The sequence below is a fragment of the Schistocerca serialis genome, chromosome 7, assembly GCF_023864345.2.
Source record: "Schistocerca serialis cubense isolate TAMUIC-IGC-003099 chromosome 7, iqSchSeri2.2, whole genome shotgun sequence".
Lineage (NCBI taxonomy): Eukaryota > Metazoa > Arthropoda > Insecta > Orthoptera > Acrididae > Schistocerca > Schistocerca serialis.
The window spans coordinates 134,135,612-134,149,854 of NC_064644.1; the positions used below are offsets into that span (position 1 = coordinate 134,135,612).

At 43.8% G+C, this 14,243-nt stretch overlaps 1 non-coding gene across 1 annotated transcript; it reads left to right on the forward strand.

Moving 5' to 3' along the window:
* Positions 1-13,792: 13,792 nt before the first annotated feature.
* Trnas-aga (transfer RNA serine (anticodon AGA)) lies at positions 13,793-13,867 on the forward strand. The gene has a single exon. It is a non-coding gene; the product is annotated as a tRNA-Ser (tRNA).
* The last annotated feature ends 376 nt before the right edge of the window (positions 13,868-14,243 follow it).

A 14,243-nucleotide genomic window follows, 5' to 3' on the forward strand; every position in this document is an offset into this window, starting at 1 on the left:
CCATTGGCCATCTTTTGTTTAATCACATTCCTGTCCCACAATTCGGCGCGTCTTTTCTTCCTTCTAAATTCATGTAAATCGTCTTCGGTCTCATCTGACGGTTCCATCACCGAAACCATTTTTAAATCTCACAGCTGAATACTGCAAACTGCTACAGTACTGCCCTCACGCCTCATGTTCTTTCGTGCAAAATAGGGACTTGTCTCTGTGACAGTTTCTCTTTCTGCACGAAACGTAATTTCAACACTGGTTTTGACAAGGAAAAAAACACTGAACAAGTCCCATTTTAGAACCAACAGATGTGGAATCGCGTGAAAATACCAACTACAGTAGTAACTCATATACCTCAAAAACTATGACAAGTCCCGTTTCTGATGTCAACGCCTCATATTGTACCTGGCAGGCCACTTGAATTTGTGTGGGCCGCGGCATGATCGGCTAACTTCAATACTAAATAACTCGGAAATGTCGCAACGTATTGAATTTTTTTTCTTAACGCTTATTTTTCCAGCGTAGCCTACCCTTATAAACTTTTCAGACTGTATCTGACCACCCCGTATAGATTAGGAACAGCACAGTGCCTATAACGCTTCATTGGACGACACTAGATATCACTTCATTTTTACTCTTTTACTATTTTCAGTTTCTGTAATGAAACGTAATATGACCAGCCACTTTAATTTTTGCACACTCTCCTTGGCCTTTAAACCATACAGCGACGGACTCACACGCATTTATTTTACGATGATTCCTGGTCCTCACAATAAATGGCATATTGGAGATGACACAGGACCGAGCCAAGTCCCGGTTTTACACCTCGCCTACTTGAAAGGTGCGATAAGAAATTATATCTCTGCTGTTAAAGGCCTCCAGTCCCAAAACTCCACTCAGTACTTCCTGGATACCGCACAACAGCAGCAGTCACCCAACCATTACCATGTTGATATGTTTCATTCTTCGTAAATGTAAAATGAAGAAAACATCCGCAAAACACCAACGGTCCTTGCAAAACAACTTGCACTCCACTATTATTGGCAGTAGTAATTTCCATATTATCAACGACCTTATAGACCGTCAGGACGACTACGCCTAATCTCCTCACAGAAATGTCTAGAGATGCCTTACACAAAGCATCCTGCTGTGCCTGTTGTATATCTGTTATTAAAGTGATAAGCGGCAGCTATACAAGTAATTTATTTGGAAATACGGAGTCAGTAGTTGTGCAGCTGAGCGTGCAACGGCATTGGACGGCGAACAGAGATGCCACGATATAGGAGGAAATTTAGGCGTACACGCCTGACGGTCTATAAGGCCACTGATAATATAGAAATTACTACTGCTAATAATGTTGGAGCGCAAGTGTGAGTGGAGTTTTGGACTGGAGGCTTTTAACAGCACAGATGTAATTGATTATTGCACCTTTCAAGTAGGCGAGGTGTACAACCGGGACATGGCTCGGTCCTATTTCATCTCCAACATGCCATTTGTTGTGAGGGCCAGGAGTCATCGTAAAATAAATGCGTGTGATTCCGTCGCGGTATGGTTTAAACGCCAAGAAGAGTGTGCAAAAATTAAAGTGGTTGGTGGTATTACATTTTGTTATAGAATTTACTCATTTACTATGAACTGTGACCTTTCCGATAAGACATCACGAATTCAGTCGCACAACAACTCCGTAGCCATATAATTTGATTAGAAATCACTTCTGAGTTTCAGTTCAAACTGTAAGATCATACGCGGCGGAAACAGCACTGCAGAGTGACTACATCGATGTAGGTGGTCGTCAACGAACAATAACCAGCAGTAGTAAATTATTCTTTCTCGAATTGATGCATTATTTCTAAACCTCAGGTCACATAGCAACCTTTTATTGTAGCGAGTAATTGACAGATTGAATGAGCAGCATTGATCGGTATATTATGTCAAGAAAACAGAGATAATGACCTAATTCAGTACATCAGTCCCTGCAGTGTTTACTGACCCGAAAGGAAGGATAAGAAAGATTTGGAATTCAAGTAACGTCGATGTCGAGGACATTAGTTGATTCGAAAAGGCTGGAGCGAGATACACAGGTTGTAGTCTTGATGAAAAACATATTTCAGTGTTCACACTAAGTAACTGGGTGTTTCTAGACTTTTGAAAATCTTCGATTCGGCGCTACACAAGAGTCTACTGAAGAAAATATGTCTAACCATGTCTGCAACTACGTTAAGAAGATATTGACGATGTAACATACCATTTGCTATCTTGGTGAGACTCAGTTACTCCATGACTATGTCTCTTGGGCTGTTATACAGCGACATTAGTTCCACCATGCAGTATGTGTAGTAGTTTGGTTTCGTCTGTACGATGAAGGTAATGAACTAGCTTTTCCTCAGTCCAATGTGTGCTGTAGCGGAGATATATAACACATCGCTGGTTGATAAATTTGCAATACCGAGAAAGAATTGCCAATAATGGAAGCCTACTAATCAAGCATTTCCTAAACGTACTATAAGTACTTATACTCAACCTTCGTTCCTGATGTTATTCTTATATGTGATGATGATTACTCGACACGCACCATATATATATTTACTGATCAAGACATTTCCAATGGATTACTGCCTTTAGTTCACCTCTCTAAACTGTACTGTACAATGCTCTAGAGCTTTGTCCACTGACGTTAACATTGGCAGTGCTGGAGACGGAATTTTCCTGATGACCTGTCAGGTAATCTGAAACTGTTTCTTGTCCCTCTTCCCAAACAGAAAGATCTTCAAAAATGGCTCTGAGCACTACGGGACCCAACATCTGAGGTCATCAGTCCCCTAGAACTTAGAACTACTTAAACCTAACTAACCTAAGGACATCACACACATCCATGACCGAGGCAGGATTTGAACCTGCGACCGTTGCGGTTGCGCGGTTCCGAACTGAAGCGCCAAGAACCGCTTGGCCACACCGGCCGGCGAAAGATCTTCCTACCTTTCTTTGTATCCCTATTTATGGCCGTATCCAGCGAGGCCGTAACGGCCTTATAACACAGATTCGCTTTCTACGCTAACCGAGTCGAAAAGTTCAGCTCTGTTTGTCACTACCAGGTCTAAGCTGTTACCTTGTCTGATAAACTCTTCAAGGTATTTTCGGATTAGGCACTTGGAACAATTTCTCACGATTCCCTTTCCCTCCCTAATCACATGAGTTTCCCAGAATGTGGCTGGTAAGTTCAAACCTCCACCTGAAAGTATTACATGACCAGGAAATTTAAGTGAAATATTCCTCAAGTTTATCTTCAAATGTTCCGCCACTACTGCTGCTCAGACAGGTATGGTCTATAAATGCATCCGATGACCATGTGTGATCCACCTTTAACACTTACCTTCACCCAAATTATTTGGCTTTCTGAATCTGTACTAGTCTTATCAGGTATTATCGTATTTTTTACTGCTACAAACACGCCTCCACTACCAGCTTTCAACTATCTTTTCGATGTACAGTAGATAGTCGGCGTTTAGAATTTCATTGCTTTTGACATTTGGTTTCAACCAGCTTTCTGTCCCTAGTAATATGTGGACATTGTTACCGTTTGTAAGATAGACTAGATCCGACACCTTTCCATAAGGCTCCCACACTTAACTAATACTGTATTAACCATTCTTTTCTCCTGTCTACTACAACGGATGCAGCCCTGTCTGGAGCTGGAACGCGTCTTTTGCAGGGATTTCTCTACCACAAAAAAACCCACATGTGCACGCCACGCGTGTTTCACTAGCCTAGCAGCCACTTCCTGCGTAAAGCGCACACCTGACCTATGAAGAGGGGTCCTAAATTTCTCCACCCGATAGCAGAGGTCGAGAAATTATCATCCCAGACCGTCAGAGAATGGTACAAAACAATAGCTGTGATTCCATCCTGTCTTCACCAAATCAGCCAGCCGCCTATAGGAACCGAGGATGGCCTCTGGGCCTATCCGACAAGTGTCATTCGTGCCTACAAGGGTCACGATTTGCAACTGGGTGCACCAGTGAGCTCGGTCGCTGCCAGCAGAGCGTCTCTACATTTCAAAGACTCCCATGCGAGCAAACAGAGTGGACACTGGTATTCTTAGCTGACCTGTCCGCTATCTTCCTGAGTGGCTCCGTCCAGTGACAATCCATCCCACCCCCTGCGCTTGTGCAAACCTCTCAGGAAGATCAGCCAGAGTCCAAACAGGCGAGAGATCCTATGCTGGCTGAGACGTACTTTCAGTAGTGGGTAATAGCTCAGACTTGTTTCTAAGGTGTAAGGAACAGCTTTGTGGCCGGTACCCAGCTTCGCCTTCTGCCCAGAGATTATCACCACTGTTATCCAATCACCATCGGGAAGCCTGAGGATCAGCCGGCTGGGACAAGTAAATCGGATCCGAGGCAACAGTATAGGCTCCAGAGGCGCCAAAGCATTTGTCTCAGGTGCCTCGACGTCAGTGCACCCCATTGCAGCCGTCTGAAACCTGTTGACTGTGGCCAACACAGCTTCCAGCTGTTTACAGACAGTGGACAATCCCCCATCCACCCATACGCAATAGGCCCAGTCCCAAACGATCACTAATCACTATTTTGTCTATGTCGCACGTAAACTAACATTAACCGAAAGAGTCTCTGGGTATAACCAAGTTCTACTGATACGCTAACTCTGGTTTATGCTACATTCAAAAGTCGCCTCGCACAAAACTAATTCACTAAAACTTTAGCCAAAAGAAATGTAGAGTAAGTACACACTAATTGGTACACACTACTCTTCAGAGTAAAATACACCGATACAATTCTCTCCTTCGCAGAAGTACTTCGGAAACAGAAACTAAACTAAATACTGCACAAAAACAGAAACTTATGCTGCCGCACGCGCGTGCTCTCGGCCCTGCTGCATCATCTGGCGAACTCTGGAGGCGGATGACCTCTCCCACAGGCTTCCAGTTGGGATTCCTTCTTCCTCACTCCCAGAATGTGGGACATTTGGCTAGAAAGAGCGAGGTCCTACAGCAGTCCGAGGTCCTACAACAGCGTTCCCTCTCTTTCGAGTTGGAATGAATGAAATAAAAACTAATAGGTGTACGAGATCCAAGTAATTATTCAGGTATTTGATAAACTTTTGGTTGCTTTCAGTGGTGCAAAATATCACGTGATTTCTCTCATGTGTTGCACATCGAGAGCTCGTGGAACGTATAAAATACGGCAGGGAACTGGTTCGAATGTAGTTTTTGAGCTGAGCCCAGTGAAAATACAAAAAAAATTCAATCAAATAACATTTATTTAACAATTCGTCAGATCCAGTGTGGAGCTCGCGTAAAATGGAAAATCCGGTTCCAAATTTTCATTTGCCGCCTCTGAGTTATTTCAATGCTCCAGCGCAGTAAAAGATTGAAATTTCTTTCGTCAAGTACAAATAAACAGCATTAAAGACCTTCGCGAAAGCAGAAAACGTAGAGAAACCTTACCAGAACAACATAGAAGAAACTAGAGATCAGAGTAGGCAACAAAACGAAAACAAGTCTTGCAAACATTATTCTAGTAATTGCTGTTAAGACACAATTACAAGTTTTCATTGAAAGAAAGCAATAATTTTGATCTGACTGAAAATACTCCAAATTTTTATTCTAACAACTGTTTAAAAATTCACTGTTGTTCAGTTAACAGTCTTTTCGTCAGAATAATTTCTAATCACGGCACACCGCCCAAGTTAGTACAGACCCATACATGGCATTAAATATAGCATACTCAAAATTATATTGAGGTGACAAAAGTCATGGGATACCTCCAAATATCGTGTCGTACTTCCTTATGCCCGACATCATGCAGCAGCTCGACGTGCCATGGAGTCAACAAGTCGTTGGAAGACCCTGAACCATGATGCCTCTACAGCCGTATAATTGTGCAAGTGTTGCCGGTGCAGGATTTTGTGCACGAACCAACTCCCCGATACGTCCCATAAATGTTCGATGGGATATACGTTGGGCGATCTGCATGGGCAAATCATTCTCTCGAGTTGTCCAGAATGTTGTTCAAATCAATCGTGAACAATTGTGACCTGGTGACGTGGTGTGTTGTCATCTATAAAAGTTCCATCGTTGTTTGAGAACATGAAGTCCATGAATGGCCGCAAATGGTATCCAAGCAGCCGGAAATAACCATTTACAGACAAAAAGATCGGTTCATTCCCTGTCAACACAGCCCACACCACAACTGAGCCACCACCAGCTTTCACAGTGTATTGTTGACAGCTTTGATCCACGGCTTCGTGAGGTCTGCGCCACATTCGAACCCTATCATCATCTCTTACCAACTGAAATCAGGACTAATCTGACCAGGCCACTGTTTCCAGTCGTCCATGATCCAACGTATATGGTCACGAGCCCAGTGAAACTTCCACTTAGAAAAATTGAGAATGACAGTGGTGGTAAACCTCTTACATTATTTGATTTACAAACAGCTGAGCAAACCTGAATGTGCTCAGACATTTCTCTCTTTATTTATTCTGATCATCAATAAACTGACACACAATAACACAATATTTTTAGCGCAACGCAATCTAACTTTCAATAATCTCTACAAAAGAATGGCCCTGACTAACAATAACCTATACCTTTCATGAATCACTTACCTCACAAAAATCATCGTTACTCGAACTACTGCAATACAACGAGCGGCAATACTGCCACTAAATAAAAGATTCTAACTACGGAAGGCACTAACTGCTGATAGGCATAGCCAGCAAATGAAAGATTTTGATAGAGAACAAACAATGTATTTACCTTAATAATGTTCAAAAGTCATTATATATATATATATATATATATATATATATATATATATATATATATATATATATCAGTTCATGACATCCAGTCTTACAAATATCCTTTTTCTGGCGGACATACGTCCAGATCGTCCGCTCTCAGAATTCTGCCATCTCTCTCCCCACATACAGCTGGCAGCTCACCTCCAACTACACAACGCTACACGCTGTTCACATCCAACTGCCCAACACTACAATAGCGAATATTGAATATTCCAACAATGCCAACCAGCCACAGATTGCACACAGCACAGTCAGTGATTTTTATACAGAGCGCTACGTGGCGTTACCAACATAAAAACCTAAACAGCCTACTTACAGCAGGACAGGCGCTGCAGGCGATGCTGTGGTGTTAGCAAAGGCACTGGCGTTGGTCGTGTGCTGCCATTGCCGCCGATTAGCACCAGATTTCGCCGCATTGTCCTAACGGATACGTTCATCGCACGTCCCTCATTGATTTCGGCGCTTATTTCACCCAATGTTGCTTGTCTGTTAGCACTGACAACTCTACACAAACGCCGCACCTTTCAGTCGTTCAGTAAAGCATGTCAGCCGCTGTATTGTCCTTGGTGAGAGGTAATGTCTGAAATTTGGTATTCTCGGCACACTCTCGACACTGTGGATCTCGGAATATTGAATTCCCTAACGATTTCCGAAATGGAATATCCCTTGCGTCTAGCTCCAACTGCCATTCCGCGTTCAGAGTCTGTAAATTCACGTCGTGCGGCCATAATCACGTCGCAGACCTTTTCGAATAAATCTCCTGAGTACTAATGACAGCCCAGACAATGCACTGCCCCTTTATACCTTGTGTACGCGATACTATCACCATCTATACATCTGCATTTCGCTAGCGCATGACTTTTGTCACCACACTGTAGAATTGGTGTTAGCATATCAGACAGGAGCAAACGCTTGTTTCTCGCCCTACCATCCTGCATATTTTCTGAAAGTGTCTCAATTCTTGCCACGGTTTTGGTAAACAACTTTGGCGTCAGTACGTATGTCGGGTGCGTAACTTCTGACTAAATCAGCAGGCTGTCAACCTTCAACTGGTGCCAATATATGGCTTGGGGGCATAAAAGATCATTAGTTTCCGGGCTGTCGTTCCTGGGTTGGAGCCATCAATTCTAAATGAGGTGTGTCTCCACCGACAATCAGTGAAGTGTTCTCCCTGGTGTATACTGCGAGAACGGGTCACGACTAACCCCTTCCGGGCTTGTAAAGCAACCACCCCGGGGAACGCCTCCTCTGAATGTGTAACACAGAGGCTCTGCATTGACTGACCAACACAAAGAAGCGGTCTCACGCCAAGAGGCGGAACACTACTTGCGTTTGAAACTCAGCCATTCGATAATTGCCTCACATACACCAAAAACTGTTATTTCAATAAGATCCAACTTCCTTGTTCCTTGACATGTTACGAGGAGTATCAAATTGTCTACGTAAATTCTAATAAAAGCACCTAATTACAGCGGTGGCTGCAATTGTTTCTGCACTTTTGACACAGAAATACTGGTGGAAACCAGTCTTAAGTGACTTTGAATCAAGCAGAAGGCTGTCCCGCTCAAAGTGCAAGTAGTGATAAATATGCCAGCACCTTCCCGTGTTCCTTTTATTAATCTACCTTCTTGTTGTTTCTTGTCTGATTGGATTTTCGCATTAGTTCTATTAGGAAGGAATTGAGGAGTGCGGACCCAAATTATCATTCAGCAAACAAGCAAACAGATTGGTTTTATTCACAAATATTTAGCGGCGGCAAAAGCCAATGAACAGTTTAGCAAAGCAAAAGAATATGAAAGGGATCTCACAGATCTCTCTCAACACAGTGATTAAATTTGTTTAGTTTTTCACTTCCATGTGTTTCTGTAGTACTTTGTATTCTTTGGTAACGCATTCATGTAAAGAAGCAGTGAATGAAGATTAAAGTACAGGAAAAGGTTTCCTGAATTCTGTCATGCTGGAAATTAGATGCGGATATCTGCAATAACACAAAATCATTGTGTAATTATTTACCTTTATGACAGCACAATGTATCATTTTACCCAAAGAATCATACACAAGGAACATACATTAGCAATCAATGAATATTTCTATACCTGTCGTAATTACATAAGACTGATAATTTTCCTTTCTAATATCTAGCATCGCCTTCAAACTGCAAACCCATTTATTAACACAATACAATCGTTTTTTTATATCGTCGCTTTAGTCAAACTATCAGCCACTATCACTCATTCTTTAATGATGAGAGATTTTAGGCTTGTCCTTGTAACAATTCCCCTGAAAAAGTGCAGACGGATTATGAAAGCAATCTGTTCATTCCAACCAGCTTTATTGTGCTTTGATTGCAGGAGTGGATGATTAGTGCTTTATTTCCTCGTTGACTGAGTTCTGTTTGCAGCTCATTAAATCCCACAGCTTCATGAACTGCTGCTGCTATCGCCACAGGAACGGCTACGGTTAGCTGTTCCATGCAAAACTGCCTTTCTGGAACAGAAAAGCGTATCCAGTACAGGATCTCTTATCTGTAGCATCACTGGCCCAGTCTGCATTATAATATCCAATTATTTCTGTGGAGTATTCTTTAGTGAAGCATAGTCGCACATCCTTGGTTCCCTGAAGCTACCTGAGAACTCACTGTGTGGATCGTAGCAGTATTAACTTGTTTACAGCCTACGAAACATCCACTCTTGTCCCTTGTGCAAGATGCAGCAGATATTTTATATTGCACGTCTGTACATGTTGTCTTTTTTCCAATAGAGTTTTTATCAAATTATGCAATCATTTCAACGGGAGTTCGAACAGGTTAGCAATCTGACATTCCAAAAAGATCCAATAGTTCTTCCACGTTCTTCTCTGATCTAGCTGAACCACACCTGCTTTATGGTCCAAATGGCTCTAAGCACTATGGGACTTAACATCTGAGATCATCAGTCCCCCAGACTTAAAACTACTTAAACCCAACTAACCTAAGGACATAACACACATCCATGCCCGAGACAGGATTCCAACCTGCGACCATAGCAGCAGCGCGGTTCCGGCCTGAAGCGCCTAGAACCGCTCTGCCACAGCGGCCGGCACACCTGCTTTATGGTTTTTGGTTATGTTCATTCACATCCTTAAAATTTAAATTAGTGACCTACGCTCCAGTACCGCAGGGTAACGACATTTACCTTGTTTGCAACAGTTGAGATAGCTATCGGTGGGCTTTGTACATCATACATCCACTAACATCGATTTGTCAAGTGCATTGAGATACCTGAGTCCACACACGCCCTGATGTAAGAAGTTCTAAACCTAAAACAAAAACTTTACCTTCTTCATATTTACTTGTATTTTTCTTCGCTACGAGACACTGACTAACAGTGTGACCGCATTTGTTATCATTAAAGCACCGTGTCCACTTATTGCCTTTCTTTGTGATTTGCTTGTGCGCCTGTTTGCCTCGAACATGTCTTTTTCCTATAAAGAACGCTAAACTGTCCGTGTGTTAACTTTCTGTAAAAGGTTTTTTTTTTATAGGACCCGCACTGATTTTTATTCCCAAGCTTCTAATTCCCATTAACATCGGTTTGTGTGTTTGAGGAAAATAAGCCAATGCTAGTGTTCCGAGCCACTCATCATTGACATAAAATTCAACATTTCTTCATTTATCAGCGGTTCACATGATTGCTTCCAGCAATAAATATGAGCTTCGATCTTGGCGTGACTCTTTTCCTTTGTGTGACTGAAACTTCACTAATATGAAGAACGTTTTATGCGATTAGTGAATATTTTATACTAATTTGAAATTTCATATGAGTTCGAAACCATATAATGATTTTGCATTCTAATATTTAACATTCTATTTCAATGAAAAGTTATTAGAACCTCGGTGATACATCTAAAATACATTACAAAAGGACTGCAGAAGATTTATAAATAAACAGTGCTTTCAGAACCGATGAATCATTTAGCTAAGCTAGTATATTGTTTACGACCACATTATTGAATGATTACGAAAATTCAACTTACATGACAAATACCAGTTTGGCTTTCGTAAACACCACATTAATTACAGTGAATAATTATCTAAAATAGGCCATTGACAATAGTGAAGTCACACCATTGACACTAATACATTTCAGCAAAGCATTTCGTATCATATACTTTCAATGTTCAGAAACATGTGACATCTAAAATTTTCAGGTAGTAAACTAAAATGGGTTTGAAGCTGCTTATAACGCAGAGAGCAATGTGTTGTGTCTGGGAAAGAAAAGTAGACCTGGAAGCACATCCTCTTAGCACTAACACAAGGGCCAATCTTGGGAACACTATGGTTTCCCTTGTGTATAAACGACATCACATCGGTTCTCTCTTCCTGAAAATATCATGAGCTGCAATTTCCAACTTTAGCCAAGTGCCAGACCTCATATATCAATACTGGGTTTATCAAGATGAACGATGATCTGTCTACAGTGGTAAGATGTAGACAAAATCTAGGATTTAAACTAAATGCCAAAAAGTTCCAGGTAATTTTAGAATCCATCTGAAATTAATAAGTCTGAATTCCACAATCAATTATCTCCTAGTCGTCTCGCATCTGAGCATAAAACTCTGTCACCACTCACAGGAAGATTTCCGCCTGCCTCCGCGCGCTGAAAAGTTTCGATAGACATTTCTACAGGATGTTAAACGTAGACTTGTGCAATCGCTCGTTCTGCTGGATCTCCACTATTGTGATGTAATCCAGAACAGCATGAGTAACGAGAACACTAGTCGGTTAGAACCAACCACGAATGCCAGCGTGCGTTACACCCGCAACGTCGATCTATAGGTTGGCTGCGGACAGAAAGTTGCGTCTCTTACATTGTGCCTTCTTCATCCGCTACTTGATTAGCACAATGGACTCGCATTCGGAATGCCGACGGTCCACATTCCTGTCCGGACATCCACACTTATACACTCCTCGAAATTGAAATAAGAACACCGTGAATTCATTGTCCCAGGAAGGGGAAACTTTATTGACACATTCCTGGGGTCAGATACATCACATGATCACACTGACAGAACCACAGGCACATAGACACAGGCAACAGAGCATGCACAATGTCGGCACTAGTACAGTGTATATCCACCTTTCGCAGCAATGCAGGCTGCTATTCTCCCATGGAGACGATCGTAGAGATGCTGGATGTAGTCCTGTGGAACGGCTTGCCATGCCATTTCCACCTGGCGCCTCAGTTGGACCAGCGTTCGTGCTGGACGTGCAGACCGCGTGAGACGACGCTTCATCCAGTCCCAAACATGCTCAATGGGGGACAGATTCGGAGATCTTGCTGGCCAGGGTAGTTGACTTACACCTTCTAGAGCACGTTGGGTGGCAAGGGATACATGCGGACGTGCATTGTCCTGTTGGAACAGCAAGTTCCCTTGCCGGTCTAGGAATGGTAGAACGATGGGTTCGATGACGGTTTGGCTGTACCGTGCACTATTCAGTGTCCCCTCGACGATCACCAGTGGTGTACGGCCAGTGTAGGAGATCGCTCCCCACACCATGATGCCGGGTGTTGGCCCTGTGTGCCTCGGTCGTATGCAGTCCTGATTGTGGCGCTCACCTGCACGGCGCCAAACACGCATACGACCATCATTGGCACCAAGGCAGAAGCGACTCTCATCGCTGAAGACGACACGTCTCCATTCGTCCCTCCATTCACGCCTGTCGCGACACCACTGGAGGCGGGCTGCATGATGTTGGGGCGTGAGCGGAAGACGGCCTAACGGTGTGCGGGACCGTAGCCCAGCTTCATGGAGACGGTTGCGAATGGTCCTCGCCGATACCCCAGGAGCAACAGTGTCCCTAATTTGCTGGGAAGTGGCGGTGCGGTCCCCTACGGCACTGCGTAGGATCCTACGGTCTTGGCGTGCATCCGTGCGTCGCTGCGGTCCGGTCCCAGGTCTACGGGCACGTGCACCTTCCGCCGACCACTGGCGACAACATCGATGTACTGTGGAGACCTCACGCCCCACGTGTTGAGCAATTCGGCGGTACGTCCACCCGGCCTCCCGCATGCCCACTATACGCCCTCGCTCAAAGTCCGTCAACTGCACATACGGTTCACGTCCATGCTGTCGCGGCATGCTACCAGTGTTAAAGACTGCGATGGAGCTCCGTATGCCACGGCAAACTGGCTGACACTGACGGCGGCGGTGCACAAATGCTGCGCAACTAGTGCCATTCGACGGCCAACACCGCGGTTCCTGGTGTGTCCGCTGTGCCGTGCGTGTGATCATTGCTTGTACAGCCCTCTCGCAGTGTCCGGAGCAAGTATGGTGGATCTGACACACCGGTGTCAATGTGTTCTTTTTTCCATTTCCAGGAGTGTAGAATGAAATTTTCACTCTACAGCGGAGTGTGCGCTAATATGAAACTTCCTGGAAGATTAAAACTGTGTGCCGGACCGAGACTCGAACTCGGGACCTTTGCCTTTCGCGGACAAGTGCTCTACCATCTGAGCTACCCAAGCACGACTCACGCCCCGTCCACACAGCTTTAATTCCGCCAGTACCTCGCCTCCTACCTTCCAAACTTCACAGAAGCTCTCCTGCGAACCTTGCAGAACTAGCTGTCCTGGAAGAAAGGATATTGCGGAGACATGGCTTAGCCACAGCCTGGGTGTTATTCGATCTGCCCATTAAATTTAAATCATTATTCTGTAGCACCCCATTTCAAAAGGTTTTATTCTCTTTTCGTCTGAACTGTTTATGGCTTAAGTTTCACTTCAACATATTTAAAACAAATGCCTTCAGAAAACACTTCCAAATGGTTATGTCTATATTCGACGTCAACAAATTTCTTTTTTTTAATCAGAAATGCTTTTCTTGCTATTGCCAGTCTGTGTTTTACATCCTCTCCACTCAGGCCAACGTCGATTATTTGGAAGGTAGGAGACGAGGTACTGGCGGAATTAAAGCTGTGAGGACGGGGCGTGAGTCGTGCTTGGATAGCTCAGTTGGTAGAGCACTTGCCCGAGAAAGGCAAAGGTCCCGAGTTCGAGTCTCGGTCCGGCACAAAGTTTTAATCTTCCAGGAAGTTTCATCCACACTTACTGTGATTTCCCTATCTCTTTCCAGGTAAATGCTGGATGATACCCTTGGCAAGCGCACGGCCGATTTCCTTTCCCATCCTTCCGGAATCCGTGCTCGTTCTCCACCTCTAATGGCGTTAAACCCTAATCTTTCTTCTTTCCTTCGTCGGCCCCTCAGTGCGCAAGCACCCCAGCACCTCGCGTTAGAGATTAAGTACCTGTCATCTCATTATAATCGAAACAAAAGGTCTCACTTAACTAGTGTCCTAGATGTACCCACCCATAATACTAGAAGAGTCGCAGACTCCTCCTCCACCACCATTTCACCTTTGCACCCAGTTATCCTGCGCTCTGTATGCA